At 41.9% G+C, this 23,158-nt stretch overlaps 87 pseudogenes; all 87 read left to right on the forward strand.

The window, feature by feature from the left end:
* The first annotated feature begins 140 nt into the window (after positions 1-140).
* On the forward strand, positions 141-259 carry LOC142712811 (5S ribosomal RNA; annotated as a pseudogene).
* Positions 260-326: 67 nt separating this feature from the next.
* LOC142712654 (5S ribosomal RNA) lies at positions 327-445 on the forward strand (annotated as a pseudogene).
* A 253-nt stretch (positions 446-698) lies between these two features.
* Positions 699-817, forward strand: LOC142712611 (5S ribosomal RNA; annotated as a pseudogene).
* A 67-nt stretch (positions 818-884) lies between these two features.
* On the forward strand, positions 885-1,003 carry LOC142712718 (5S ribosomal RNA; annotated as a pseudogene).
* A 67-nt stretch (positions 1,004-1,070) lies between these two features.
* On the forward strand, positions 1,071-1,189 carry LOC142712610 (5S ribosomal RNA; annotated as a pseudogene).
* Positions 1,190-1,256: 67 nt separating this feature from the next.
* On the forward strand, positions 1,257-1,375 carry LOC142712619 (5S ribosomal RNA; annotated as a pseudogene).
* A 67-nt stretch (positions 1,376-1,442) lies between these two features.
* LOC142712643 (5S ribosomal RNA) lies at positions 1,443-1,561 on the forward strand (annotated as a pseudogene).
* Positions 1,562-1,628: 67 nt separating this feature from the next.
* Positions 1,629-1,747, forward strand: LOC142712730 (5S ribosomal RNA; annotated as a pseudogene).
* A 67-nt stretch (positions 1,748-1,814) lies between these two features.
* LOC142712948 (5S ribosomal RNA) lies at positions 1,815-1,933 on the forward strand (annotated as a pseudogene).
* A 67-nt stretch (positions 1,934-2,000) lies between these two features.
* Positions 2,001-2,119, forward strand: LOC142712798 (5S ribosomal RNA; annotated as a pseudogene).
* Positions 2,120-2,186: 67 nt separating this feature from the next.
* Positions 2,187-2,305, forward strand: LOC142712642 (5S ribosomal RNA; annotated as a pseudogene).
* Positions 2,306-2,744: 439 nt separating this feature from the next.
* Positions 2,745-2,863, forward strand: LOC142712638 (5S ribosomal RNA; annotated as a pseudogene).
* Positions 2,864-3,116: 253 nt separating this feature from the next.
* LOC142712647 (5S ribosomal RNA) lies at positions 3,117-3,235 on the forward strand (annotated as a pseudogene).
* A 67-nt stretch (positions 3,236-3,302) lies between these two features.
* Positions 3,303-3,421, forward strand: LOC142712685 (5S ribosomal RNA; annotated as a pseudogene).
* Positions 3,422-3,488: 67 nt separating this feature from the next.
* Positions 3,489-3,607, forward strand: LOC142712800 (5S ribosomal RNA; annotated as a pseudogene).
* A 254-nt stretch (positions 3,608-3,861) lies between these two features.
* LOC142712666 (5S ribosomal RNA) lies at positions 3,862-3,980 on the forward strand (annotated as a pseudogene).
* Positions 3,981-4,047: 67 nt separating this feature from the next.
* On the forward strand, positions 4,048-4,166 carry LOC142712821 (5S ribosomal RNA; annotated as a pseudogene).
* Positions 4,167-4,233: 67 nt separating this feature from the next.
* Positions 4,234-4,352, forward strand: LOC142712678 (5S ribosomal RNA; annotated as a pseudogene).
* Positions 4,353-4,419: 67 nt separating this feature from the next.
* On the forward strand, positions 4,420-4,538 carry LOC142712847 (5S ribosomal RNA; annotated as a pseudogene).
* Positions 4,539-4,605: 67 nt separating this feature from the next.
* On the forward strand, positions 4,606-4,724 carry LOC142712675 (5S ribosomal RNA; annotated as a pseudogene).
* A 626-nt stretch (positions 4,725-5,350) lies between these two features.
* LOC142712608 (5S ribosomal RNA) lies at positions 5,351-5,469 on the forward strand (annotated as a pseudogene).
* A 253-nt stretch (positions 5,470-5,722) lies between these two features.
* Positions 5,723-5,841, forward strand: LOC142712767 (5S ribosomal RNA; annotated as a pseudogene).
* A 67-nt stretch (positions 5,842-5,908) lies between these two features.
* On the forward strand, positions 5,909-6,027 carry LOC142712669 (5S ribosomal RNA; annotated as a pseudogene).
* A 253-nt stretch (positions 6,028-6,280) lies between these two features.
* LOC142712656 (5S ribosomal RNA) lies at positions 6,281-6,399 on the forward strand (annotated as a pseudogene).
* Positions 6,400-6,466: 67 nt separating this feature from the next.
* LOC142712775 (5S ribosomal RNA) lies at positions 6,467-6,585 on the forward strand (annotated as a pseudogene).
* A 67-nt stretch (positions 6,586-6,652) lies between these two features.
* Positions 6,653-6,771, forward strand: LOC142712691 (5S ribosomal RNA; annotated as a pseudogene).
* Positions 6,772-6,838: 67 nt separating this feature from the next.
* On the forward strand, positions 6,839-6,957 carry LOC142712785 (5S ribosomal RNA; annotated as a pseudogene).
* A 67-nt stretch (positions 6,958-7,024) lies between these two features.
* LOC142712693 (5S ribosomal RNA) lies at positions 7,025-7,143 on the forward strand (annotated as a pseudogene).
* Positions 7,144-7,210: 67 nt separating this feature from the next.
* On the forward strand, positions 7,211-7,329 carry LOC142712620 (5S ribosomal RNA; annotated as a pseudogene).
* Positions 7,330-7,396: 67 nt separating this feature from the next.
* Positions 7,397-7,515, forward strand: LOC142712855 (5S ribosomal RNA; annotated as a pseudogene).
* Positions 7,516-7,583: 68 nt separating this feature from the next.
* LOC142712776 (5S ribosomal RNA) lies at positions 7,584-7,702 on the forward strand (annotated as a pseudogene).
* A 67-nt stretch (positions 7,703-7,769) lies between these two features.
* On the forward strand, positions 7,770-7,888 carry LOC142712703 (5S ribosomal RNA; annotated as a pseudogene).
* A 67-nt stretch (positions 7,889-7,955) lies between these two features.
* On the forward strand, positions 7,956-8,074 carry LOC142712786 (5S ribosomal RNA; annotated as a pseudogene).
* A 67-nt stretch (positions 8,075-8,141) lies between these two features.
* LOC142712694 (5S ribosomal RNA) lies at positions 8,142-8,260 on the forward strand (annotated as a pseudogene).
* Positions 8,261-8,327: 67 nt separating this feature from the next.
* LOC142712621 (5S ribosomal RNA) lies at positions 8,328-8,446 on the forward strand (annotated as a pseudogene).
* A 67-nt stretch (positions 8,447-8,513) lies between these two features.
* LOC142712822 (5S ribosomal RNA) lies at positions 8,514-8,632 on the forward strand (annotated as a pseudogene).
* A 67-nt stretch (positions 8,633-8,699) lies between these two features.
* LOC142712738 (5S ribosomal RNA) lies at positions 8,700-8,817 on the forward strand (annotated as a pseudogene).
* Positions 8,818-9,070: 253 nt separating this feature from the next.
* Positions 9,071-9,189, forward strand: LOC142712605 (5S ribosomal RNA; annotated as a pseudogene).
* A 67-nt stretch (positions 9,190-9,256) lies between these two features.
* Positions 9,257-9,375, forward strand: LOC142712715 (5S ribosomal RNA; annotated as a pseudogene).
* Positions 9,376-9,628: 253 nt separating this feature from the next.
* On the forward strand, positions 9,629-9,747 carry LOC142712803 (5S ribosomal RNA; annotated as a pseudogene).
* Positions 9,748-9,814: 67 nt separating this feature from the next.
* LOC142712902 (5S ribosomal RNA) lies at positions 9,815-9,933 on the forward strand (annotated as a pseudogene).
* A 67-nt stretch (positions 9,934-10,000) lies between these two features.
* Positions 10,001-10,119, forward strand: LOC142712615 (5S ribosomal RNA; annotated as a pseudogene).
* A 67-nt stretch (positions 10,120-10,186) lies between these two features.
* On the forward strand, positions 10,187-10,305 carry LOC142712824 (5S ribosomal RNA; annotated as a pseudogene).
* Positions 10,306-10,372: 67 nt separating this feature from the next.
* LOC142712729 (5S ribosomal RNA) lies at positions 10,373-10,491 on the forward strand (annotated as a pseudogene).
* Positions 10,492-10,558: 67 nt separating this feature from the next.
* Positions 10,559-10,677, forward strand: LOC142712848 (5S ribosomal RNA; annotated as a pseudogene).
* A 67-nt stretch (positions 10,678-10,744) lies between these two features.
* Positions 10,745-10,863, forward strand: LOC142712676 (5S ribosomal RNA; annotated as a pseudogene).
* A 625-nt stretch (positions 10,864-11,488) lies between these two features.
* Positions 11,489-11,607, forward strand: LOC142712609 (5S ribosomal RNA; annotated as a pseudogene).
* Positions 11,608-11,860: 253 nt separating this feature from the next.
* On the forward strand, positions 11,861-11,979 carry LOC142712769 (5S ribosomal RNA; annotated as a pseudogene).
* A 67-nt stretch (positions 11,980-12,046) lies between these two features.
* LOC142712670 (5S ribosomal RNA) lies at positions 12,047-12,165 on the forward strand (annotated as a pseudogene).
* Positions 12,166-12,418: 253 nt separating this feature from the next.
* On the forward strand, positions 12,419-12,537 carry LOC142712658 (5S ribosomal RNA; annotated as a pseudogene).
* Positions 12,538-12,604: 67 nt separating this feature from the next.
* On the forward strand, positions 12,605-12,723 carry LOC142712778 (5S ribosomal RNA; annotated as a pseudogene).
* Positions 12,724-12,790: 67 nt separating this feature from the next.
* On the forward strand, positions 12,791-12,909 carry LOC142712741 (5S ribosomal RNA; annotated as a pseudogene).
* Positions 12,910-12,976: 67 nt separating this feature from the next.
* On the forward strand, positions 12,977-13,095 carry LOC142712787 (5S ribosomal RNA; annotated as a pseudogene).
* Positions 13,096-13,162: 67 nt separating this feature from the next.
* Positions 13,163-13,281, forward strand: LOC142712695 (5S ribosomal RNA; annotated as a pseudogene).
* Positions 13,282-13,348: 67 nt separating this feature from the next.
* LOC142712622 (5S ribosomal RNA) lies at positions 13,349-13,467 on the forward strand (annotated as a pseudogene).
* Positions 13,468-13,534: 67 nt separating this feature from the next.
* LOC142712856 (5S ribosomal RNA) lies at positions 13,535-13,653 on the forward strand (annotated as a pseudogene).
* Positions 13,654-13,720: 67 nt separating this feature from the next.
* Positions 13,721-13,839, forward strand: LOC142712780 (5S ribosomal RNA; annotated as a pseudogene).
* Positions 13,840-13,906: 67 nt separating this feature from the next.
* On the forward strand, positions 13,907-14,025 carry LOC142712753 (5S ribosomal RNA; annotated as a pseudogene).
* Positions 14,026-14,092: 67 nt separating this feature from the next.
* On the forward strand, positions 14,093-14,211 carry LOC142712788 (5S ribosomal RNA; annotated as a pseudogene).
* Positions 14,212-14,278: 67 nt separating this feature from the next.
* Positions 14,279-14,397, forward strand: LOC142712696 (5S ribosomal RNA; annotated as a pseudogene).
* A 67-nt stretch (positions 14,398-14,464) lies between these two features.
* Positions 14,465-14,583, forward strand: LOC142712623 (5S ribosomal RNA; annotated as a pseudogene).
* Positions 14,584-14,650: 67 nt separating this feature from the next.
* Positions 14,651-14,769, forward strand: LOC142712825 (5S ribosomal RNA; annotated as a pseudogene).
* Positions 14,770-14,836: 67 nt separating this feature from the next.
* Positions 14,837-14,955, forward strand: LOC142712765 (5S ribosomal RNA; annotated as a pseudogene).
* Positions 14,956-15,208: 253 nt separating this feature from the next.
* On the forward strand, positions 15,209-15,327 carry LOC142712957 (5S ribosomal RNA; annotated as a pseudogene).
* Positions 15,328-15,580: 253 nt separating this feature from the next.
* LOC142712807 (5S ribosomal RNA) lies at positions 15,581-15,699 on the forward strand (annotated as a pseudogene).
* A 67-nt stretch (positions 15,700-15,766) lies between these two features.
* On the forward strand, positions 15,767-15,885 carry LOC142712731 (5S ribosomal RNA; annotated as a pseudogene).
* A 67-nt stretch (positions 15,886-15,952) lies between these two features.
* On the forward strand, positions 15,953-16,071 carry LOC142712659 (5S ribosomal RNA; annotated as a pseudogene).
* A 67-nt stretch (positions 16,072-16,138) lies between these two features.
* LOC142712660 (5S ribosomal RNA) lies at positions 16,139-16,257 on the forward strand (annotated as a pseudogene).
* A 68-nt stretch (positions 16,258-16,325) lies between these two features.
* LOC142712892 (5S ribosomal RNA) lies at positions 16,326-16,444 on the forward strand (annotated as a pseudogene).
* Positions 16,445-16,511: 67 nt separating this feature from the next.
* Positions 16,512-16,630, forward strand: LOC142712607 (5S ribosomal RNA; annotated as a pseudogene).
* A 67-nt stretch (positions 16,631-16,697) lies between these two features.
* Positions 16,698-16,815, forward strand: LOC142712951 (5S ribosomal RNA; annotated as a pseudogene).
* Positions 16,816-16,882: 67 nt separating this feature from the next.
* LOC142712774 (5S ribosomal RNA) lies at positions 16,883-17,001 on the forward strand (annotated as a pseudogene).
* Positions 17,002-17,254: 253 nt separating this feature from the next.
* Positions 17,255-17,373, forward strand: LOC142712742 (5S ribosomal RNA; annotated as a pseudogene).
* Positions 17,374-17,441: 68 nt separating this feature from the next.
* LOC142712927 (5S ribosomal RNA) lies at positions 17,442-17,558 on the forward strand (annotated as a pseudogene).
* An 814-nt stretch (positions 17,559-18,372) lies between these two features.
* Positions 18,373-18,489, forward strand: LOC142712932 (5S ribosomal RNA; annotated as a pseudogene).
* Positions 18,490-18,744: 255 nt separating this feature from the next.
* Positions 18,745-18,861, forward strand: LOC142712863 (5S ribosomal RNA; annotated as a pseudogene).
* Positions 18,862-19,116: 255 nt separating this feature from the next.
* On the forward strand, positions 19,117-19,233 carry LOC142712928 (5S ribosomal RNA; annotated as a pseudogene).
* Positions 19,234-19,302: 69 nt separating this feature from the next.
* LOC142712919 (5S ribosomal RNA) lies at positions 19,303-19,419 on the forward strand (annotated as a pseudogene).
* A 255-nt stretch (positions 19,420-19,674) lies between these two features.
* Positions 19,675-19,791, forward strand: LOC142712929 (5S ribosomal RNA; annotated as a pseudogene).
* A 255-nt stretch (positions 19,792-20,046) lies between these two features.
* On the forward strand, positions 20,047-20,163 carry LOC142712930 (5S ribosomal RNA; annotated as a pseudogene).
* A 68-nt stretch (positions 20,164-20,231) lies between these two features.
* LOC142712705 (5S ribosomal RNA) lies at positions 20,232-20,350 on the forward strand (annotated as a pseudogene).
* Positions 20,351-20,417: 67 nt separating this feature from the next.
* On the forward strand, positions 20,418-20,536 carry LOC142712793 (5S ribosomal RNA; annotated as a pseudogene).
* A 68-nt stretch (positions 20,537-20,604) lies between these two features.
* LOC142712832 (5S ribosomal RNA) lies at positions 20,605-20,721 on the forward strand (annotated as a pseudogene).
* A 68-nt stretch (positions 20,722-20,789) lies between these two features.
* On the forward strand, positions 20,790-20,907 carry LOC142712940 (5S ribosomal RNA; annotated as a pseudogene).
* Positions 20,908-21,719: 812 nt separating this feature from the next.
* Positions 21,720-21,837, forward strand: LOC142712933 (5S ribosomal RNA; annotated as a pseudogene).
* A 441-nt stretch (positions 21,838-22,278) lies between these two features.
* On the forward strand, positions 22,279-22,395 carry LOC142712920 (5S ribosomal RNA; annotated as a pseudogene).
* Positions 22,396-22,836: 441 nt separating this feature from the next.
* Positions 22,837-22,953, forward strand: LOC142712851 (5S ribosomal RNA; annotated as a pseudogene).
* The last annotated feature ends 205 nt before the right edge of the window (positions 22,954-23,158 follow it).

A 23,158-nucleotide genomic window follows, 5' to 3' on the forward strand; every position in this document is an offset into this window, starting at 1 on the left:
AGAAGTTTCACAGCTTAAGGCCCTGCTAGTACCAGTGTGGGAGACTGTCTGGGAATCCGTGGTGTGGTTGACTTTTTATTATGTCGTTTAGATTTTGTTTCACAATAGATTAAATAGGACTATGGATTAAAACATTTAACGTCAATGGCCATTCTAAGCTGAATGTGCCTTCTCTCGTCAGAACGCAGAAGTTACATAGCTTAAGGCCTCGCTAGTACCAGTGTGGGAGACTGTCTGGGAATCCGTGGTGCGGTTGACTTTTTATTATGTTGTTTAGATTTTGTTTCACAATAGATTAAATAGGACTATGGAATAAGGCTTTTAACGTCAATGGCCATTCTAAGCTGAATGTGCCTGCTCTCGTCAGATCGCAGAAGTTACACAGCTTAAGGCCTCGCTAGTACCAGTGTGGGAGACTGTCTGGGAATCCGTGGTGCGGTTGACTTTTTATTATGTTGTTTAGCTTTTGTTTCACAATCGATTAAAAAGGACTATGGATTAAAGCATTTAACGTCAATGGCTATTCGAAGCTGAATGTGCCTGCTCTCGTTAGATTGCAGAAGTTACACAGCTTAAGCCCTCGCTAGTACCAGTGTGGGAGACTGTCTGGGAATCCGTGGTGCGGTTGACTTTTTATTATGTCGTTTAGATTTTGTTTCACAATCGATTAAAAAGGACTATGGATTAAAGCATTTAATGTCAATGGCCATTCTAAGCTGAATGTGCCTGCTCTCGTCAGATCGCAGAAGTTACACAGCTTAAGGCCTCGCTAGTACCAGTGTGGGAGACTGTCTGGGAATCTGTGGTGCGGTTGACTTTTTATTATGTTGTTTAGATTTTGTTTCACAATAGATTAAATAGGACTATGGATTAAAGCATTTAACGTCAATAGCCATTCTAAGCTGAATGTGCCTGCTCTCGTCAGAACGCAGAAGTTACACAGCTTAAGGCCTCGCTAGTACCAGTGTGGGAGACTGTCTGGGAATCCGTGGTGTGGTTGAATTTTTATTATGTTGTTTAGATTTTGTTTCACAATCGATTAAAAAGGACTATGGATTAAAGCCTTTAATGTCAATGGCCATTCTAGGCTGAATGTCCCTGCTCTCATCAGATCGCAGAAGTTACACAGCTTAAGGCCTCGCTAGTACCAGTGTGGGAGACTGTCTGGGAATCCGTGGTGCGGTTGACTTTTTATTATGTCGTTTAGATTTTGTTTCACAATCGATTAAAAAGGACTATGGATTAAAGCATTTAATGTCAATGGCCATTCTAAGCTGAATGTGCCTGCTCTCGTCAGATCGCAGAAGTTACACAGCTTAAGGCCTTGCTAGTACCAGTGTGGGAGACTGTCTGGGAATCCGTGGTGCGGTTGACTTTTTATTATGTCGTTTAGATTTTGTTTCACAATCGATTAAAAAGGACTATGGATTAAAGCATTTAATGTCAATGGCCATTCTATGCTGAATGTGCCTGCTCTCGTCAGATCGCAGAAGTTACACAGCTTAAGGCCTCGCTAGTACCAGTGTGGGAGACTGTCTGGGAATCCGTGGTGCGGTTGACTTTTTATTATGTCGTTTAGATTTTGTTTCACAATAGATTAAATAGGACTATGGATTAACGCATTTAACGTCAATGGCCATTCTAAGCTGAATGTGCCTGCTCTCGTCAGATCGCAGAAATTACACAGCTTAAGGCCTCGCTAGTACCAGTGTGGGAGACTGTCTGTGAATCCGTGGTGTGGTTGACTTTTTATTATGTCGTTTAGATTTTGTTTCACAATCGATTAAAAAGGACTATGGATTAAAGCATTTAATGTCAATGGCCATTCTAAGCTGAATGTACCTGCTCTCGTCAGATCGCAGTAGTTACACAGCTTAAGGCCTCGCTAGTACCAGTGTGGGAGACTGTCTGGGAATCCGTGGTGCGGTTGACTTTTTATTATGTCGTTTAGATTTTGTTTCACAATCGATTAAAAAGGACTATGGATTAAAGCATTTAATGTCAATGGCCATTCTAAGCTGAATGTCCCTGCTCTCGTCAGATCGCAGAAGTTACACAGCTTAACGCCTCGCTAGTACCAGTGTGGGAGACTGTCTGGGAATCCGTGGTGCGGTTGACTTTTTATTATGTTGTTTAGATTTTGTTTCACAATAGATTAAATAGGACTATGGATTAAGGCTTTTAAAGTCAATGGCCATTCTAAGCTGAATGTGCCTGCTCTCGTCAGATCGCAGAAATTACACAGCTTAAGGCCTCGCTAGTACCAGTGTGGGAGACTGTCTGGGAATCCGTGGTGCGGTTGACTTTTTATTATGTAGTTTAGATTTTGTTTCACAATCGATTAAAAAGGACTATGGATTAAAGCATTTAATGTAAATGGCCATTCTAAGCTGAATGTGCCTGCTCTCGTTAGATCGCAGAAGTTACACAGCTTAACGCCTCACTAGTACCAGTGTGGGAGACTGTCTGGGAATCCGTGGTGCGGTTGACTTTTTATTATGTCGTTTAGATTTTGTTTCACAATCGATTAAAAAGGCCTATGGATTAAAGCATTTAATGTCAATGGCCATTCTAAGCTAAATGTGCCTGCTCTCGTTAGATCGCAGAAGATACACAGCTTAACGCCTCGCTAGTACCAGTGTGGGAGACTGTCTGGGAATCCGTGGTGCGGTTGACTTTTTATTATGTCGTTTAGATTTTGTTTCACAATAGATTAAATAGGACTATGGATTAAAGCATTTAACGTCAATGGCCATTCTAAGCTGAATGTGCCTGCTCTCGTCAGATCGCAGAAGTTACACAGCTTAAGGCCTTGCTAGTACCAGTGTGGGAGACTGTCTGGGAATCCATGGTGCGATTGCCTTTTTATTATGTCGTTTAGATTTTGTTTCACAATAGATTAAATAGGACTATGGATTAAAGCATTTAACGTCAATGGCCATTCTAACCTGAATGTGCCTGCTCTCGTCAGATCGCAGAAGTTACCCAGCTTAAGGCCTCGCTAGTACCAGTGTGGGAGACTGTCTGGGAATCCGTGGTGCGGTTGCATTTTTATTATGTCGTTTAGATTTTGTTTCACAATCTATTAAAAAGGACTATGGATTAAAGCATTTAACGTCAATGGTCATTCTAAGCTGAATGTCCCTGCTCTCGTCAGATCGCAGAAGTTACACAGCTTAAGGCCTCGCTAGTACCAATGTGGGAGACTGTCTGGGAATCCGTGGTGCGGTTGACTTTTTATTATGTCGTTTAGATTTTGTTTCACAATCGATTAAAAAGTATTATGGATTAAAGCATTTAATGTCAATGGCCATTCTAAGCTGAATGTGCCTGCTCTCGTCAGATCGCAGAAGTTACACAGCTTAAGGCCTCGCTAGTACCAGTGTGGGAGACTGTCTGGGAAACCGTGGTGCGGTTGAATTTTTATTATGTCGTTTAGATTTTGTTTCACAATCGATTAAAAAGGACTATGGATTAAAGCATTTAATGTCAATGGCCGTTCTAAGCTGAATGTCCCTGCTCTCGTCAGATTGCAGAAGTTACACAGCTTAAGGCCTCGCTAGTACCAGTGTGGGAGACTGTCTGGGAATCCGTGGTGCGGTTGACTTTTTATTATGTCGTTTAGATTTTGTTTCACAATAGATTAAATAGGACTATGGATTAAAGCATTTAACGTCAATGGCCATTCTAAACTGAATGTGCCTGCCTCTCGTCAGATCGCAGAAGTTACACAACTTAAGGCCTCGCTAGTACCAGTGTGGGAGACTGTCTGGGAATCCGTGGTGCGGTTGAATTTTTATTATGTCGTTTAGATTTTGTTTCACAATCGATTAAAAAGGACTATGGATTAAAGCATTTAAGGTCAATGGCCATTCTAAGCTGAATGTGCCTGCTCTCGTCAGATCGCAGAAGTTACACAGCTTAAGGCCTCGCTAGTACCAGTGTGGGAGACTGTCTGGGAATCCGTGGTGCGGTTGACTTTTTATTATGTCGTTTAGATTTTGTTTCACAATAGATTAAAAAGGACTATGGATTAAAGCATTTAATGTCAATGGCCATTCTACGCTGAATGTCCCTGCTCTCGTCAGATCGCAGAAGTTACACAGCTTAAGGCCTCGCTAGTACCAGTGTGGGAGACTGTCTGGGAATCCGTGGTGCGGTTGCCTTTTTATTATGTTGTTTAGATTTTGTTTCACAATAGATTAAATAGGACTATGGATTAAGGCTTTTAATGTCAATGGCCATTCTAAGCTGAATGTGCCTGCTCTCGTCAGATCGCAGAAGTTACACAGCTTAAGGCCTCGCTAGTACCAGTGTGGGAGACTGTCTGGGAATCCGTGGTGCGGTTGACTTTTTATTATGTCGTTTAGATTTTGTTTCACAATCGATTAAAAAGGACTATGGATTAAAGCATTTAATGTCAATGGCCATTCTAAGCTGAATGTGCCTGCTCTCGTTAGATCGCAGAAGTTACACAGCTTAACGCCTCGCTAGTACCAGTGTGGGAAACTGTCTGGGAATCCGAGGTGCGGTTGACTTTTTATTATGTCGTTTAGATTTTCTTTCACAATCGATTAAAAAGGACTATGGATTAAAGCATTTAATGTCAATGGCCATTCTAAGCTGAATGTCCCTGCTCTCGTCAGATCGCAGAAGTTACACAGCTTAAGGCCTCGCGAGTACCAGTGTGGGAGACTGTCTGGGAATCCGTGGTGCGGTTGACTTTTTATTATGTCGTTTAGATTTTGTTTCACAATCGATTAAAAAGGACTATGGATTAAAGCATTTAATGTCAATGGCCATTCTAAGCTGAATGTGCCTGCTCTTGTCAGATCGGCAGAAGTTACACAGCTTAATCCCTCGCTAGTACCAGTGTGGGAGACTGTCTGGGAATCCGTGGTGCGGTTGAATTTTTATTATGTCATTTAGATTTTGTTTCACAATCGATTAAAAAGGACTATGGATTAAAGCATTTAATGTCAATGGCCATTATAAGCTGAATGTCCCTGCTCTCGTCAGATCGCAGAAGTTACACAGCTTAAGGCCTCACTAGTACCAGTGTGGGAGACTGTCTGGAAATCCGTGGTGCGGTTGACTTTTTATTATGTCGTTTAGATTTTGTTTCACAATCGATTAAAAAGGACTATGGATTAAAGCATTTAATGTCAATGGCCATTCTAAGCTGAATGTCCCTGCTCTCGTCAGATTGCAGAAGTTACACAGCTTAAGGCCTCGCTAGTAACAGTGTGAGAGACTGTCTGGGAATCCGTGGTGCGGTTGACTTTCTATTATGTTGTTTAGATTTTGTTTCACAATAGATTAAATAGGACTATGGATTAAGGCTTTTAATGTCAATGGCCATTCTAAGCTGAATGTGCCTGCTCTCGTCAGATCGCAGAAGTTACTCAGCTTAAGGCCTCGCTAGTACCAGTGTGGGAGACTGTCTGGGAATCCGTGGTGCGGTTGACTTTTTATTATGTCGTTTAGATTTTGTTTCACAATCGATTAAAAAGGACTATGGATTAAAGCATTTAATGGCAATGGCAATTCTAAGCTGAATGTGCCTGCTCTCGTTAGATCGCAGAAGTTACACAGCTTAACGCCTCGCTAGTACCAGTGTGGGAGACTGTCTGGGAATCCGTGGTGTGGTTGACTTTTTATTATGTCGTTTAGATTTTGTTTCACAATAGATTAAATAGGACTATGGATTAAAGCATTTAACGTCAATGGCCATTCTAAGCTGAATGTGCCTGCTCTCGTCAGATCGCAGAAGTTACACAGCTTAAGGCCTCGCTAGTACCAGTGTGGGAGACTGTCTGGGAATCCGTGGAGCGGTTGAATTTTTATTATGTCGTTTAGATTTTGTTTCACAATCGATTAAAAAGGACTATGGATTAAAGCACTTAATGTCAATGGCCATTCTAAGCTGAATGTCCCTGCTCTCGTCAGATCGCAGAAGTCACACAGCTTAAGGCCTCGCTAGTACCAGTGTGGGAGACTGTCTGGGAATCCGTGGTGCGGTTGACTTTTTATTATGTCGTTTAGATTTTGTTTCACAATCGATTAAAAAGGACTATGGATTAAAGCATTTAATGTCAATGGCCATTCTAAGCTGAATGTGTCTGCCCTCGTCAGATCGCAGAAGTTTCACAGCTTAAGGCCTCGCTAGTACCAGTGTGGGAGACTGTCTGGGAATCCGTGGTGTGGTTGACTTTTTATTATGTTGTTTAGATTTTGTTTCACAATAGATTAAAAAGGACTATGGATTAAAGCATTTAATGTCAATGGCCATTCTAAGCTGAATGTGCCTGCTCTCGTCAGATCGCAGAAGTTACACAGCTTAAGGCCTCGCTAGTACCAGTGTGGGAGACTGTCTGGGAATCCGTGGTGCGGTTGAATTTTTATTATGTCGTTTAGATTTTGTTTCACAATCGATTAAAAAGGACTATGGATTAAGGCTTTTAACGTCAATGGCCATTCTAAGCTGAATGTGCCTGCTCTCGTCAAAGCGCAGAAGTTACACAGCTTAAGGCCTCGCTAGTACCAGTGTGGGAGACTGTCTGGGAATCCGTGGTGCGGTTGACTTTTTATTATGTCGTTTAGATTTTGTTTCACAATCGATTAAAAATGACTATGGATTAAAGCATTTAATGTCAATGGCCATTCTAAGCTGAATGTGCCTGCTCTCGTCAGATCGCAGAAGTTACACAGCTTAAGGCCTCGCTAGTACCAGTGTGGGAGACTGTCTGGGAATCCGTGGTGCGGTTGACTTTTTATTATGTCGTTTAGATTTTGTTTCACAATAGATTAAATAGGACTATGGATTAAAGCATTTAACGTCAATGGCCATTCTAAACTGAATGTGCCTGCTCTCGTCAGATCGCAGAAGTTACACAGCTTAAGGCCTCGCTAGTACCAGTGTGGGAGACTGTCTGGGAATCCGTGGTGCGGTTGAATCTTTATTATGTCGTTTAGATTTTGTTTCACAATCGATTAAAAAGGACTATGGATTAAAGCATTTAATGTCAATGGCCGTTCTAAGCTGAATGTCCCTGCTCTCGTCAGATCGCAGAAGTTACACAGCTTAAGGCCTCGCTAGTACCAGTGTGGGAGACTGTCTGGGAATCCGTGGTGCGGTTGACTTTTTATTATGTTGTTTAGATTTTGTTTTACAATCGATTAAAAAGGACTATGGATTAAAGCATTTAATGTCAATGGCCATTCTAAGCTGAATGTGCCTGCTCTCGTCAGATCGCAGAAGTTACACAGCTTAAGGCCTCGCTAGTACCAGTGTTGGAGACTGTCTGGGAATCCGTGGTGCGGTTGACTTTTTATTATGTCGTTTAGATTTTGTTTCACAATAGATTAAAAAGGACTATGGATTAAAGCATTTAATGTCAATGGCCATTCTACGCTGAATGTCCCTGCTCTCGTCAGATCGCAGAAGTTACACAGCTTAAGGCCTCGCTAGTACCAGTGTGGGAGACTGTCTGGGAATCCGTGGTGCGGTTGAATTTTTATTATGTCGTTTAGATTTTGTTTCACAATCGATTAAAAAGAGACTATGGATTAAGGCTTTTAACGTCAATGGCCATTCTAAGCTGAATGTGCCTGCTCTCGTCAAAGCGCAGAAGTTACACAGCTTAAGGCCTCGCTAGTACCAGTGTGGGAGACTGTCTGGGAATCCGTGGTGCGGTTGACTTTTTATTATGTCGTTTAGATTTTGTTTCACAATCGATTAAAAATGACTATGGATTAAAGCATTTAATGTCAATGGCCATTCTAAGCTGAATGTGCCTGCTCTCGTCAGATCGCAGAAGTTACACAGCTTAAGGCCTCGCTAGTACCAGTGTGGGAGACTGTCTGGGAATCCGTGGTGCGGTTGACTTTTTATTATGTCGTTTAGATTTTGTTTCACAATAGATTAAATAGGACTATGGATTAAAGCATTTAACGTCAATGGCCATTCTAAACTGAATGTGCCTGCTCTCGTCAGATCGCAGAAGTTACACAGCTTAAGGCCTCGCTAGTACCAGTGTGGGAGACTGTCTGGGAATCCGTGGTGCGGTTGAATCTTTATTATGTCGTTTAGATTTTGTTTCACAATCGATTAAAAAGGACTATGGATTAAAGCATTTAATGTCAATGGCCGTTCTAAGCTGAATGTCCCTGCTCTCGTCAGATCGCAGAAGTTACACAGCTTAAGGCCTCGCTAGTACCAGTGTGGGAGACTGTCTGGGAATCCGTGGTGCGGTTGACTTTTTATTATGTTGTTTAGATTTTGTTTTACAATCGATTAAAAAGGACTATGGATTAAAGCATTTAATGTCAATGGCCATTCTAAGCTGAATGTGCCTGCTCTCGTCAGATCGCAGAAGTTACACAGCTTAAGGCCTCGCTAGTACCAGTGTTGGAGACTGTCTGGGAATCCGTGGTGCGGTTGACTTTTTATTATGTCGTTTAGATTTTGTTTCACAATAGATTAAAAAGGACTATGGATTAAAGCATTTAATGTCAATGGCCATTCTACGCTGAATGTCCCTGCTCTCGTCAGATCGCAGAAGTTACACAGCTTAAGGCCTCGCTAGTACCAGTGTGGGAGACTGTCTGGGAATCCGTGGTGCGGTTGCCTTTTTATTATGTTGTTTAGATTTTGTTTCACAATAGATTAAATAGGACTATGGATTAAGGCTTTTAATGTCAATGGCCATTCTAAGCTGAATGTGCCTGCTCTCGTCAGATCGCAGAAGTTACACAGCTTAAGGCCTCGCTAGTACAGTGTGGGAGACTGTCTGGGAATCCGTGGTGCGGTTGACTTTTTATTATGTCGTTTAGATTTTGCTTCACAATCGATTAAAAAGGACTATGGATTAAAGCATTTAATGTCAATGGCCATTCTAAACTGAATGTGCCTGCTCTCGTTAGATCGCAGAAGTTACACAGCTTAACGCCTCGCTAGTACCAGTGTGGGAAACTGTCTGGGAATCCGAGGTGCGGTTGACTTTTTATTATGTCGTTTAGATTTTGTTTCACAATCGATTAAAAAGGACTATGGATTAAAGAATTTAATGTCAATGGCCATTCTAAGCTGAATGTCCCTGCTCTCGTCAGATCGCAGAAGTTACACAGCTTAAGGCCTCGCTAGTACCAGTGTGGGAGACTGTCTGGGAATCCGTGGTGCAGTTGACTTTTTATTATGTCGTTTAGATTTTGTTTCACAATCGATTAAAAAGGACTATGGATTAAAGCATTTAATGTCAATGGCCATTCTAAGCTGAATGTGCCTGCTCTCGTCAGATCGCAGAAGTTACACAGCTTAAGGCCTCGCTAGTACCAGTGTGGGAGACTGTCTGGGAATCCGTGGTGCGGTTGACTTTTTATTATGTCGTTTAGATTTTGTTTCACAATAGATTAAATAGGACTATGGATTAAAGCATTTAACGTCAATGGCCATTCTAAACTGAATGTGCCTGCTCTCGTCAGATCGCAGAAGTTACACAACTTAAGGCCTCGCTAGCACCAGTGTGGGAGACTGTCTGGGAATCCGTGGTGCGGTTGAATTTTTATTATGTCGTTTAGATTTTGTTTCACAATCGATTAAAAAGGACTATGGATTAAAGCATTTAATGTCAATGGCCGTTCTAAGCTGAATGTCCCTGCTCTCGTCAGATTGCAGAAGTTACACAGCTTAAGGCCTCGCTAGTACCAGTGTGGGAGACTGTCTGGGAATCCGTGGTGCGGTTGACTTTTTATTATGTCGTTTAGATTTTGTTTCACAATAGATTAAATAGGACTATGGATTAAAGCATTTAACGTCAATGGCCATTCTAAACTGAATGTGCCTGCTCTCGTCAGATCGCAGAAGTTACACAACTTAAGGCCTCGCTAGTACCAGTGTGGGAGACTGTCTGGGAATCCGTGGTGCGGTTGAATTTTTATTATGTCGTTTAGATTTTGTTTCACAATCGATTAAAAAGGACTATGGATTAAAGCATTTAAGGTCAATGGCTATTCTAAGCTGAATGTGCCTGCTCTCGTCAGATCGCAGAAGTTACACAGCTTAAGGCCTCGCTAGTACCAGTGTGGGAGACTGTCTGGGAATCCGTGGTGCGGTTGACTTTTTATTATGTCGTTTAGATTTTGTTTCACAATAGATTAAAAAGGACTATGGATTAAAGCATTTAATGTCAATGGCCATTCTACGCTGAATGTCCCTGCTCTCGTCAGATCGCAGAAGTTACACAGCTTAAGGCCTCGCTAGTACCAGTGTGGGAGACTGTCTGGGAATCCGTGGTGCGGTTGCCTTTTTATTATGTTGTTTAGATTTTGTTTCACAATAGATTAAATAGGACTATGGATTAAGGCTTTTAATGTCAATGGCCATTCTAAGCTGAATGTGCCTGCTCTCGTCAGATCGCAGAAGTTACACAGCTTAAGGCCTCGCTAGTACCAGTGTGGGAGACTGTCTGGGAATCCGTGGTGCGGTTGACTTTTTATTATGTCGTTTAGATTTTGTTTCACAATCGATTAAAAAGGACTATGGATTAAAGCATTTAATGTCAATGGCCATTCTAAGCTGAATGTGCCTGCTCTCGTTAGATCGCAGAAGTTACACAGCTTAACGCCTCGCTAGTACCAGTGTGGGAAACTGTCTGGGAATCCGAGGTGCGGTTGACTTTTTATTATGTCGTTTAGATTTTCTTTCACAATCGATTAAAAAGGACTATGGATTAAAGCATTTAATGTCAATGGCCATTCTAAGCTGAATGTCCCTGCTCTCGTCAGATCGCAGAAGTTACACAGCTTAAGGCCTCGCGAGTACCAGTGTGGGAGACTGTCTGGGAATCCGTGGTGCGGTTGACTTTTTATTATGTCGTTTAGATTTTGTTTCACAATCGATTAAAAAGGACTATGGATTAAAGCATTTAATGTCAATGGCCATTCTAAGCTGAATGTGCCTGCTCTTGTCAGATCGCAGAAGTTACACAGCTTAATCCCTCGCTAGTACCAGTGTGGGAGACTGTCTGGGAATCCGTGGTGCGGTTGAATTTTTATTATGTCATTTAGATTTTGTTTCACAATCGATTAAAAAGGACTATGGATTAAAGCATTTAATGTCAATGGCCATTATAAGCTGAATGTCCCTGCTCTCGTCAGATCGCAGAAGTTACACAGCTTAAGGCCTCACTAGTAACAGTGTGGGAGACTGTCTGGAAATCCGTGGTGCGGTTGACTTTTTATTATGTCGTTTAGATTTTGTTTCACAATCGATTAAAAAGGACTATGGATTAAAGCATTTAATGTCAATGGCCATTCTAAGCTGAATGTCCCTGCTCTCGTCAGATTGCAGAAGTTACACAGCTTAAGGCCTCGCTAGTAACAGTGTGAGAGACTGTCTGGGAATCCGTGGTGCGGTTGACTTTCTATTATGTTGTTTAGATTTTGTTTCACAATAGATTAAATAGGACTATGGATTAAGGCTTTTAATGTCAATGGCCATTCTAAGCTGAATGTGCCTGCTCTCGTCAGATCGCAGAAGTTACTCAGCTTAAGGCCTCGCTAGTACCAGTGTGGGAGACTGTCTGGGAATCCGTGGTGCGGTTGACTTTTTATTATGTCGTTTAGATTTTGTTTCACAATCGATTAAAAAGGACTATGGATTAAAGCATTTAATGGCAATGGCAATTCTAAGCTGAATGTGCCTGCTCTCGTTAGATCGCAGAAGTTACACAGCTTAACGCCTCGCTAGTACCAGTGTGGGAGACTGTCTGGGAATCCGTGGTGTGGTTGACTTTTTATTATGTCGTTTAGATTTTGTTTCACAATAGATTAAATAGGACTATGGATTAAAGCATTTAACGTCAATGGCCATTCTAAGCTGAATGTGCCTGCTCTCGTCAGATCGCAGAAGTTACACAGCTTAAGGCCTCGCTAGTACCAGTGTGGGAGACTGTCTGGGAATCCGTGGAGCGGTTGAATTTTTATTATGTCGTTTAGATTTTGTTTCACAATCGATTAAAAAGGACTATGGATTAAAGCACTTAATGTCAATGGCCATTCTAAGCTGAATGTCCCTGCTCTCGTCAGATCGCAGAAGTCACACAGCTTAAGGCCTCGCTAGTACCAGTGTGGGAGACTGTCTGGGAATCCGTGGTGCGGTTGACTTTTTATTATGTCGTTTAGATTTTGTTTCACAATCGATTAAAAAGGACTATGGATTAAAGCATTTAATGTCAATGGCCATTCTAAGCTGAATGTGTCTGCCCTCGTCAGATCGCAGAAGTTTCACAGCTTAAGGCCTCGCTAGTACCAGTGTGGGAGACTGTCTGGGAATCCGTGGTGTGGTTGACTTTTTATTATGTTGTTTAGATTTTGTTTCACAATAGATTAAAAAGGACTATGGATTAAAGCATTTAATGTCAATGGCCATTCTAAGCTGAATGTGCCTGCTCTCGTCAGATCGCAGAAGTTACACAGCTTAAGGCCTCGCTAGTACCAGTGTGGGAGACTGTCTGGGAATCCGTGGTGCGGTTGAATTTTTATTATGTCGTTTAGATTTTGTTTCACAATCGATTAAAAAGGACTATGGATTAAGGCTTTTAACGTCAATGGCCATTCTAAGCTGAATGTGCCTGCTCTCGTCAAAGCGCAGAAGTTACACAGCTTAAGGCCTCGCTAGTACCAGTGTGGGAGACTGTCTGGGAATCCGTGGTGCGGTTGACTTTTTATTATGTCGTTTAGATTTTGTTTCACAATCGATTAAAAATGACTATGGATTAAAGCATTTAATGTCAATGGCCATTCTAAGCTGAATGTGCCTGCTCTCGTCAGATCGCAGAAGTTACACAGCTTAAGGCCTCGCTAGTACCAGTGTGGGAGACTGTCTGGGAATCCGTGGTGCGGTTGACTTTTTATTATGTCGTTTAGATTTTGTTTCACAATAGATTAAATAGGACTATGGATTAAAGCATTTAACGTCAATGGCCATTCTAAACTGAATGTGCCTGCTCTCGTCAGATCGCAGAAGTTACACAGCTTAAGGCCTCGCTAGTACCAGTGTGGGAGACTGTCTGGGAATCCGTGGTGCGGTTGAATCTTTATTATGTCGTTTAGATTTTGTTTCACAATCGATTAAAAAGGACTATGGATTAAAGCATTTAATGTCAATGGCCGTTCTAAGCTGAATGTCCCTGCTCTCGTCAGATCGCAGAAGTTACACAGCTTAAGGCCTCGCTAGTACCAGTGTGGGAGACTGTCTGGGAATCCGTGGTGCGGTTGACTTTTTATTATGTTGTTTAGATTTTGTTTTACAATCGATTAAAAAGGACTATGGATTAAAGCATTTAATGTCAATGGCCATTCTAAGCTGAATGTGCCTGCTCTCGTCAGATCGCAGAAGTTACACAGCTTAAGGCCTCGCTAGTACCAGTGTTGGAGACTGTCTGGGAATCCGTGGTGCGGTTGACTTTTTATTATGTCGTTTAGATTTTGTTTCACAATAGATTAAAAAGGACTATGGATTAAAGCATTTAATGTCAATGGCCATTCTACGCTGAATGTCCCTGCTCTCGTCAGATCGCAGAAGTTACACAGCTTAAGGCCTCGCTAGTACCAGTGTGGGAGACTGTCTGGGAATCCGTGGTGCGGTTGAATTTTTATTATGTCGTTTAGATTTTGTTTCACAATCGATTAAAAAGGACTATGGATTAAGGCTTTTAACGTCAATGGCCATTCTAAGCTGAATGTGCCTGCTCTCGTCAAAGCGCAGAAGTTACACAGCTTAAGGCCTCGCTAGTACCAGTGTGGGAGACTGTCTGGGAATCCGTGGTGCGGTTGACTTTTTATTATGTCGTTTAGATTTTGTTTCACAATCGATTAAAAATGACTATGGATTAAAGCATTTAATGTCAATGGCCATTCTAAGCTGAATGTGCCTGCTCTCGTCAGATCGCAGAAGTTACACAGCTTAAGGCCTCGCTAGTACCAGTGTGGGAGACTGTCTGGGAATCCGTGGTGCGGTTGACTTTTTATTATGTCGTTTAGATTTTGTTTCACAATAGATTAAATAGGACTATGGATTAAAGCATTTAACGTCAATGGCCATTCTAAACTGAATGTGCCTGCTCTCGTCAGATCGCAGAAGTTACACAGCTTAAGGCCTCGCTAGTACCAGTGTGGGAGACTGTCTGGGAATCCGTGGTGCGGTTGAATCTTTATTATGTCGTTTAGATTTTGTTTCACAATCGATTAAAAAGGACTATGGATTAAAGCATTTAATGTCAATGGCCGTTCTAAGCTGAATGTCCCTGCTCTCGTCAGATCGCAGAAGTTACACAGCTTAAGGCCTCGCTAGTACCAGTGTGGGAGACTGTCTGGGAATCCGTGGTGCGGTTGACTTTTTATTATGTTGTTTAGATTTTGTTTTACAATCGATTAAAAAGGACTATGGATTAAAGCATTTAATGTCAATGGCCATTCTAAGCTGAATGTGCCTGCTCTCGTCAGATCGCAGAAGTTACACAGCTTAAGGCCTCGCTAGTACCAGTGTTGGAGACTGTCTGGGAATCCGTGGTGCGGTTGACTTTTTATTATGTCGTTTAGATTTTGTTTCACAATAGATTAAAAAGGACTATGGATTAAAGCATTTAATGTCAATGGCCATTCTACGCTGAATGTCCCTGCTCTCGTCAGATCGCAGAAGTTACACAGCTTAAGGCCTCGCTAGTACCAGTGTGGGAGACTGTCTGGGAATCCGTGGTGCGGTTGCCTTTTTATTATGTTGTTTAGATTTTGTTTCACAATAGATTAAATAGGACTATGGATTAAGGCTTTTAATGTCAATGGCCATTCTAAGCTGAATGTGCCTGCTCTCGTCAGATCGCAGAAGTTACACAGCTTAAGGCCTCGCTAGTACCAGTGTGGGAGACTGTCTGGGAATCCGTGGTGCGGTTGACTTTTTATTATGTCGTTTAGATTTTGCTTCACAATCGATTAAAAAGGACTATGGATTAAAGCATTTAATGTCAATGGCCATTCTAAACTGAATGTGCCTGCTCTCGTTAGATCGCAGAAGTTACACAGCTTAACGCCTCGCTAGTACCAGTGTGGGAAACTGTCTGGGAATCCGAGGTGCGGTTGACTTTTTATTATGTCGTTTAGATTTTGTTTCACAATCGATTAAAAAGGACTATGGATTAAAGCATTTAATGTCAATGGCCATTCTAAGCTGAATGTCCCTGCTCTCGTCAGATCGCAGAAGTTACACAGCTTAAGGCCTCGCTAGTACCAGTGTGGGAGACTGTCTGGGAATCCGTGGTGCGGTTGACTTTTTATTATGTCGTTTAGATTTTGTTTCACAATCGATTAAAAAGGACTATGGATTAAAGCATTTAATGTCAATGGCCATTCTAAGCTGAATGTGCCTGCTCTTGTCAGATCGCAGAAGTTACACAGCTTAATCCCTCGCTAGTACCAGTGTGGGAGACTGTCTGGGAATCCGTGTTGCGGTTGACTTTTTATTATGTCATTTAGATTTTGTTTCACAATCGATTAAAAAGGACTGTGGATTAAAGCATTTAAGGTCAATGGCCATTCTAAGCTGAATGTGCCTGCCCTCGTCAGATCGCAGAAGTTACACAGCTTAAGGCCTCGCTAGTACCAGTGGGGGAGACTGTCTGGGAATCCGTGGTGCGGTTGACTTTTTATTATGTCGTTTAGATTTTGTTTCACAATAGATTAAATAGGACTATGGATTAAAGCATTTAACGTCAATGGCCATTCTAAGCTGAATGTGCCTGCTCTCGTCAGAACGCAGAAGTTACACAGCTTAAGGCCTCGCTAGTACCATTGTGGGAGACTGTCTGGGAATCCGTGGTGTGGTTGAATTTTTATTATGTCGTTTAGATTTTGTTTCACAATCGATTAAAAAGGACTATGGATTAAAACATTTAATGTCAATGGCCATTCTAAGCTGAATGTGCCTGCTCTCGTCAGATCGCAGAAGTTACACAGCTTAAGGCCTCGCTAGTACCAGTGTGGGAGACTGTCTGGGAATCCGTGGTGCGGTTGAATTTTTATTATGTCGTTTAGATTTTGTTTCACAATCGATTAAAAAGGACTATGGATTAAAGCATTTAATGTCAATGGCCATTCTAAGCTGAATGTGCCTGCTCTCGTCAGATCGCAGAAGTTACACAGCTTAAGGCCTCGCTAGTACCAGTGTGGGAGACTGTCTGGGAATCCGTGGTGCGGTTGAATTTTTATTATGTTGTTTAGATTTTGTTTCACAATCGATTAAAAAAGGACTATGGATTACAGCATTTAATGTCAATGGCCATTGTAAGCTGAATGTGCCTGCTCTCGTCAGATCGCAGAAGTTACACAGCTTAAGGCCCTGCTAGTACCAGTGTGGGAGACTGTCTGGGAATCCGTGGTGTGGTTGACTTTTTATTATGTCGTTTAGATTTTGTTTCACAATAGATTAAATAGGACTATGGATTAAAACATTTAACGTCAATGGCCATTCTAAGCTGAATGTGCCTGCTCTCGTCAGAACGCAGAAGTTACATAGCTTAAGGCCTCGCTAGTACCAGTGTGGGAGACTGTCTGGGAATCCGTGGTGCGGTTGACTTTTTATTATGTTGTTTAGATTTTGTTTCACAATAGATTAAATAGGACTATGGATTAAGGCTTTTAATGTCAATGGCCATTCTAAGCTGAATGTGCCTGCTCTCGTCAGATCGCAGAAGTTACACAGCTTAAGGCCTCGCTAGTACCAGTGTGGGAGACTATCTGGGAATCGTGGTGCGGTTGACTTTTTATTATGTCGTTTAGATTTTGTTTCACAATCGATTAAAAAGGACTGTGGATTAAAGCATTTAAGGTCAATGGTTATTCTAAGCTGAATGTGCCTGCCCTCGTCAGATCGCAGAAGTTACACAGCTTAAGGCCTCGCTAGTACCAGTGTGGGAGACTGTCTGGGAATCCGTGGTGCGGTTGACTTTTTATTATGTCGTTTAGATTTTGTTTCACAATAGATTAAATAGGACTATGGATTAAAGCATTTAACGTCAATGGCCATTCTAAGCTGAATGTGCCTGCTCTCGTCAGAACGCAGAAGTTACACAGCTTAAGGCCTCGCTAGTACCATTGTGGGAGACTGTCTGGGAATCCGTGGTGTGGTTGAAGTTTTATTATGTCGTTTAGATTTTGTTTCACAATCGATTAAAAAGGACTATGGATTAAAACATTTAATGTCAATGGCCATTCTAAGCTGAATGTGCCTGCTCTCGTCAGATCGCAGAAGTTACACAGCTTAAGGCCTCGCTAGTACCAGTGTGGGAGACTGTCTGGGAATCCGTGGTGTGGTTGAATTTTTATTATGTCGTTTAGATTTTGTTTCACAATCGATTAAAAAGGACTATGGATTAAAGCATTTAATGTCAATGGCCATTCTAAGCTGAATGTGCCTGCTCTCGTCAGATCGCAGAAGTTACACAGCTTAAGGCCTCGCTAGTACCAGTGTGGGAGACTGTCTGGGAATCCGTGGTGCGGTTGAATTTTTATTATGTTGTTTAGATTTTGTTTCACAATCGATTAAAAAAGGACTATGGATTACAGCATTTAATGTCAATGGCCATTGTAAGCTGAATGTGCCTGCTCTCGTCAGATCGCAGAAGTTACACAGCTTAAGGCCTCGCTAGTACCAGTGTGGGAGACTGTCTGGGAATCCGTGGTGCGGTTGACTTTTTATTATGTCGTTTAGATTTTGTTTCACAATCGATTAAAAAGGACTATGGATTAAAGCATTTAACGTCAATGGCCATTCGAAGCTGAATGTGCCTGCTCTCGTTAGATCGCAGAAGTTACACAGCTTAACGCCTCGCTAGTATCAGTGTGGGAGACTGTCTGGGAATCCGTGGTGCGGTTGACTTTTTATTATGTCGTTTAGATTTTGTTTCACAATCGATTAAAAAGGTCTATGGATTAAAGCATTTTATGTCAATGGCCATTCCAAGCTCAATGTGCCTGCTCTCGTCAGATCGCAGAAGTTACACAGCTTAAGGCCTCGCTAGTACCAGTGTGGGAGACTGTCTGGGAATCCGTGGTGCGGTTGACTTTTTATTATGTCGTTTAGATTTTGTTTCACAATCGATTAAAAAGGACTATGGATTAAAGCATTTAATGTCAATGGCCATTCTAAGCTGAATGTGCCTGCTCTCGTCAGATCACAGAAGTTACACAGCTTAAGGCCTCGCTAGTACCAGTGTAAGAGACTATCTGGGAATCCGTGGTGCGGTTGACTTTTTATTATGTCGTTTAGATTTTGTTTCACAATAGATTAAATAGGACTATGGATTAAAGCATTTAACGTCAATAGCCATTCTAAGCTGAATGTGCCTGCTCTCGTCAGAACGCAGAAGTTACACAGCTTAAGGCCTCGCTAGTACCAGTGTGGGAGACTGTCTGGGAATCCGTGGTGTGGTTGACTTTTTATTATGTTGTTTAGATTTTGTTTCACAATAGATTAAAAAGGACTATGGATTAAAGCATTTAATGTCAATGGCCATTCTAAGCTGAATGTCCCTGCTCTCGTCAGATTGCAGAAGTTACACAGCTTAAGACCTCGCTAGTACCAGTGTGGGAGACTGTCTGGGAATCCGTGGTGCGGTTGACTTTCTATTATGTTGTTTAGATTTTGTTTCACAATAGATTAAATAGGACTATGGATTAAGGCTTTTAATGTCAATGGCCATTCTAAGCTGAATGTGCCTGCTCTCGTCAGATCGCAGAAGTTACACAGCTTAAGGCCTCGCTAGTACCAGTGTGGGAGACTGTCTGGGAATCCGTGGTGCGGTTGACTTTTTATTATGTCGTTTCGATTTTGTTTCACAATCGATTAAAAAGGACTATGGATTAAAGCATTTAATGGCAATGGCCATTCTAAGCTGAATGTGCCTGCTCTCGTTAGATCGCAGAAGTTACACAGCTTAACGCCTCGCTAGTACCAGTGTGGGAGACTGTCTGGGAATCCATGGTGCGGTTGACTTTTTATTATGTCGTTTAGATTTTGTTTCACAATAGATTAAATAGGACTATGGATTAAAGCATTTAACGTCAATGGCCATTCTAAGCTGAATGTGCCTGCTCTCGTCAGATCGCAGAAGTTACACAGCTTAAGGCCTCGCTAGTACCAGTGTGGGAGACTGTCTGGGAATCCGTGGTGCGGTTGAATTTTTATTATGTCGTTTAGATTTTGTTTCACAATCGATTAAAAAGGACTATGGATTAAAGCATTTAACGTCAATGGCCATTCTAAGCTGAATGTCCCTGCTCTCGTCAGATCGCAGAAGTTACACAGCTTAAGGCCTCGCTAGTACCAGTGTGGGAGACTGTCTGGGAATCCGTGGTGCGGTTGACATTTTATTATGTCGTTTAGATTTTGTTTCACAATCGATTAAAAAGGACTATGGATTAAAGCATTTAATGTCAATGGTCATTCTAAGCTGAATGTGTCTGCTCTCGTCAGATCGCAGAAGTTTCACAGCTTAAGGCCTCGCTAGTACCAGTGTGGGAGACTGTCTGGGAATCCGTGGTGTGGTTGACTTTTTATTATGTTGTTTAGATTTTTTTACACAATAGATTAAATAGGACTATGGATTAAAGCATTTAACGTCAATGGCCATTCTAAGCTGAATGTGCCTGCTCTCGTCAGATCGCAGAAGTTACACAGCTTAAGGCCTCGCTAGTACCAGTGTGGGAGACTGTCTGGGAATCCGTGGTGCGGTTGAATTTTTATTATGTCGTTTAGATTTTGTTTCACAATCGATTAAAAAGGACTATGGATTAAGGCTTTTAACGTCAATGGCCATTCTAAGCTGAATGTGCCTGCTCTCGTCAAAGCGCAGAAGTTACACAGCTTAAGGCCTCGCTAGTACCAGTGTGGGAGACTGTCTGGGAATCCGTGGTGCGGTTGACTGTTTATTATGTCGTTTAGATTTTGTTTCACAATCGATTAAAAAGGACTATGGATTAAAGCATTTAATGTCAATGGCCATTCTAAGCTGAATGTGCCTGCTCTCGTCAGATCGCAGAAGTTACACAGCTTAAGGCCTCGCTAGTACCAGTGTGGGAGACTGTCTGGGAATCCGTGGTGCGGTTGAATTTTTATTATGTCGTTTAGATTTTGTTTCACAATCGATTAAAAAGGACTATGGATTAAAGCATTTAATGTCAATGGCCATTCTAAGCTGAATGTCCCTGCTCTCGTCAGATCGCAGAAGTTACACAGCTTAAGGCCTCGCTAGTACCAGTGTGGGAGACTGTCTGGGAATCTGTGGTGCGGTAGACTTTTTATTATGTCGTTTAGATTTTGTTTCACAATCGATTAAAACGGACTATGGATTAAAGCATTTAATGTCAATGGCCATTCTAAGCTGAATGTCCCTGCTCTCGTCAGATCGCAGAAGTTACACAGCTTATGGCCTCGCTAGTACTAGTGTGGGAGACTGTCTGGGAATCTGTGGTGCGGTAGACTTTTTATTATGTTGTTTAGATTTTGTTTCACAATAGATTAAATAGGACTATGGATTAAGGCTTTTAATGTCAATGGCCATTCTAAGCTGAATGTGCCTGCTCTCGTCAGAACGCAGAAGTTACACAGCTTAAGGCCTCGTTAGTACCAGTTTGGGAGACTGTCTGGGAATCCGTGGTGCGGTTGACTTTTTATTATGTTGTTTAGATTTTGTTTCACAATAGATTAAATAGGACTATGGATTAAGGCTTTTAATGGCAATGGCCATTCTAAGCTGAATGTGCCTGCTCTCGTCAGATCGCAGAAGTTACACAGCTTAAGGCCTCGTTAGTACCAGTGTGGGAGACTGTCTGGGAATCCGTGGTGCGGTTGACTTTTTATTATGTCGTTTAGATTTTGTTTCACAATCGATTAAAAAGGACTATGGATTAAAGCGTTTAATGTCAATGGCCATTCTAAGCTGAATGTGCCTGCTCTCGTTAGATCACAGAAGTTACACAGCTTAACGCCTCGCTAGTACCAGTGTGGGAGACTGTCTGGGAATCCGTGGTGCGGTTGACTTTTTATTATGTCGTTTAGATTTTGTTTCACAATAGATTAAATAGGACTATGGATTAAAGCATTTAACGTCAATGGCCATTCTAAGCTGTATGTGCCTGCTCTCGTCAGATCGCAGAAGTTACATAGCTTAAGGCCTCGCTAGTACCAGTGTGGGAGACTGTCTGGGAGTCCGTGGTGTGGTTGAATTTTTATTATGTCGTTTAGATTTTGTTTCACAATCAATTAAAAAGGACTATGGATTAAAGCATTTAATGTCAATGGCCATTCTAAGCTGAATGTCCCTGCTATCGTCAGATCGCAGAAGTTACACAGCTTAAGGCCTCGCTAGTACCAGCGTTGGAGACTGTCTGGGAATCCGTGGTGCGGTTGAATTTTTATTATGTCGTTTAGATTTTGTTTCACAATCGATTAAAAAGGACTATGGATTAAAGCATTTAATGTCAATGGCCATTCTAAGCTGAATGTCCCTGCTCTCGTCAGATCACAGAAGTTACACAGCTTAAGGCCTCGCTAGTACCAGTGTGGGAGACTGTCTGGGAATCCGTCGTGTGGTTGACTTTTTATTATGTTGTTTAGATTTTGTTTCACAATAGATTAAATAGGACTATGGATTAAGGCTTTTAATGACAATGGCCATTCTAAGCTGAATGTGCCTGCTCTCGTCAGATCGCAGAAGTTACACAGCTTAAGGCCTCGCTAGTACCAGTGTGGGAGACTGTCTGGGAATTCGTGGTGCGGTTGACTTTTTATTATGTCGTTTAGATTTTGTTTCACAATCGATTTAAAAGGACTATGGATTAAAGCATTTAATGTCAATGGCCATTCTAAGCTGAATGTGCCTGCTCTCGTTAGATCACAGAAGTTACACAGCTTAACGCCTCGCTAGTACCAGTGTGGGAGACTGTCTGGGAATCCGTGGTGCGGTTGACTTTTTATTATGTCGTTTAGATTTTGTTTCACAATAGATTAAATAGGACTATGGATTAAAGCATTTAACGTCAATGGCAATTCTAAGCTGTATGTGCCTGCTCTCGTCAGATCGCAGAAGTTACATAGCTTAAGGCCTCGCTAGTACCAGTGTGGGAGACTGTCTGGGAGTCCGTGGTGTGGTTGAATTTTTATTATGTCGTTTAGATTTTGTTTCACAATCAATTAAAAAGGACTATGGATTAAAGCATTTAATGTCAATGGCCATTCTAAGCTGAATGTCCCTGCTCTCGTCAGATCGCAGAAGTTACACAGCTTAAGGCCTCGCTAGTACCAGTGTGGGAGACTGTCTGGGAATCCGTGGTGCGGTTGACTTTTTATTATGTCGTTTAGATTTTGTTTCACAATCGATTAAAAAGGACTATGGATTAAAGCATTTAATGTCAATGGCCATTCTAAGCTGAATGTCCCTGCTATCGTCAGATCGCAGAAGTTACACAGCTTAAGGCCTCGCTAGTACCAGCGTTGGAGACTGTCTGGGAATCCGTGGTGCGGTTGAATTTTTATTATGTCGTTTAGATTTTGTTTCACAATCGATTAAAAAGGACTATGGATTAAAGCATTTAATGTCAATGGCCATTCTAAGCTGAATGTCCCTGCTCTCGTCAGATCACAGAAGTTACACAGCTTAAGGCCTCGCTAGTACCAGTGTGGGAGACTGTCTGGGAATCCGTGGTGTGGTTGACTTTTTATTATGTTGTTTAGATTTTGTTTCACAATAGATTAAATAGGACTATGGATTAAGGCTTTTAATGTCAATGGCCATTCTAAGCTGAATGTGCCTGCTCTCGTCAGATCGCAGAAGTTACACAGCTTAAGGCCTCGCTAGTACCAGTGTGGGAGACTGTCTGGGAATTCGTGGTGCGGTTGACTTTTTATTATGTCGTTTAGATTTTGTTTCACAATCGATTTAAAAGGACTATGGATTAAAGCATTTAATGTCAATGGCCATTCTAAGCTGAATGTGCCTGCTCTCGTTAGATCACAGAAGTTACACAGCTTAACGCCTCGCTAGTACCAGTGTGGGAGACTGTCTGGGAATCCGTGGTGCGGTTGACTTTTTATTATGTCGTTTAG

The sequence above is a fragment of the Rhinoderma darwinii genome, unplaced genomic scaffold (assembly GCF_050947455.1).
Source record: "Rhinoderma darwinii isolate aRhiDar2 unplaced genomic scaffold, aRhiDar2.hap1 Scaffold_4323, whole genome shotgun sequence".
NCBI classification, from domain to species: domain Eukaryota; kingdom Metazoa; phylum Chordata; class Amphibia; order Anura; family Rhinodermatidae; genus Rhinoderma; species Rhinoderma darwinii.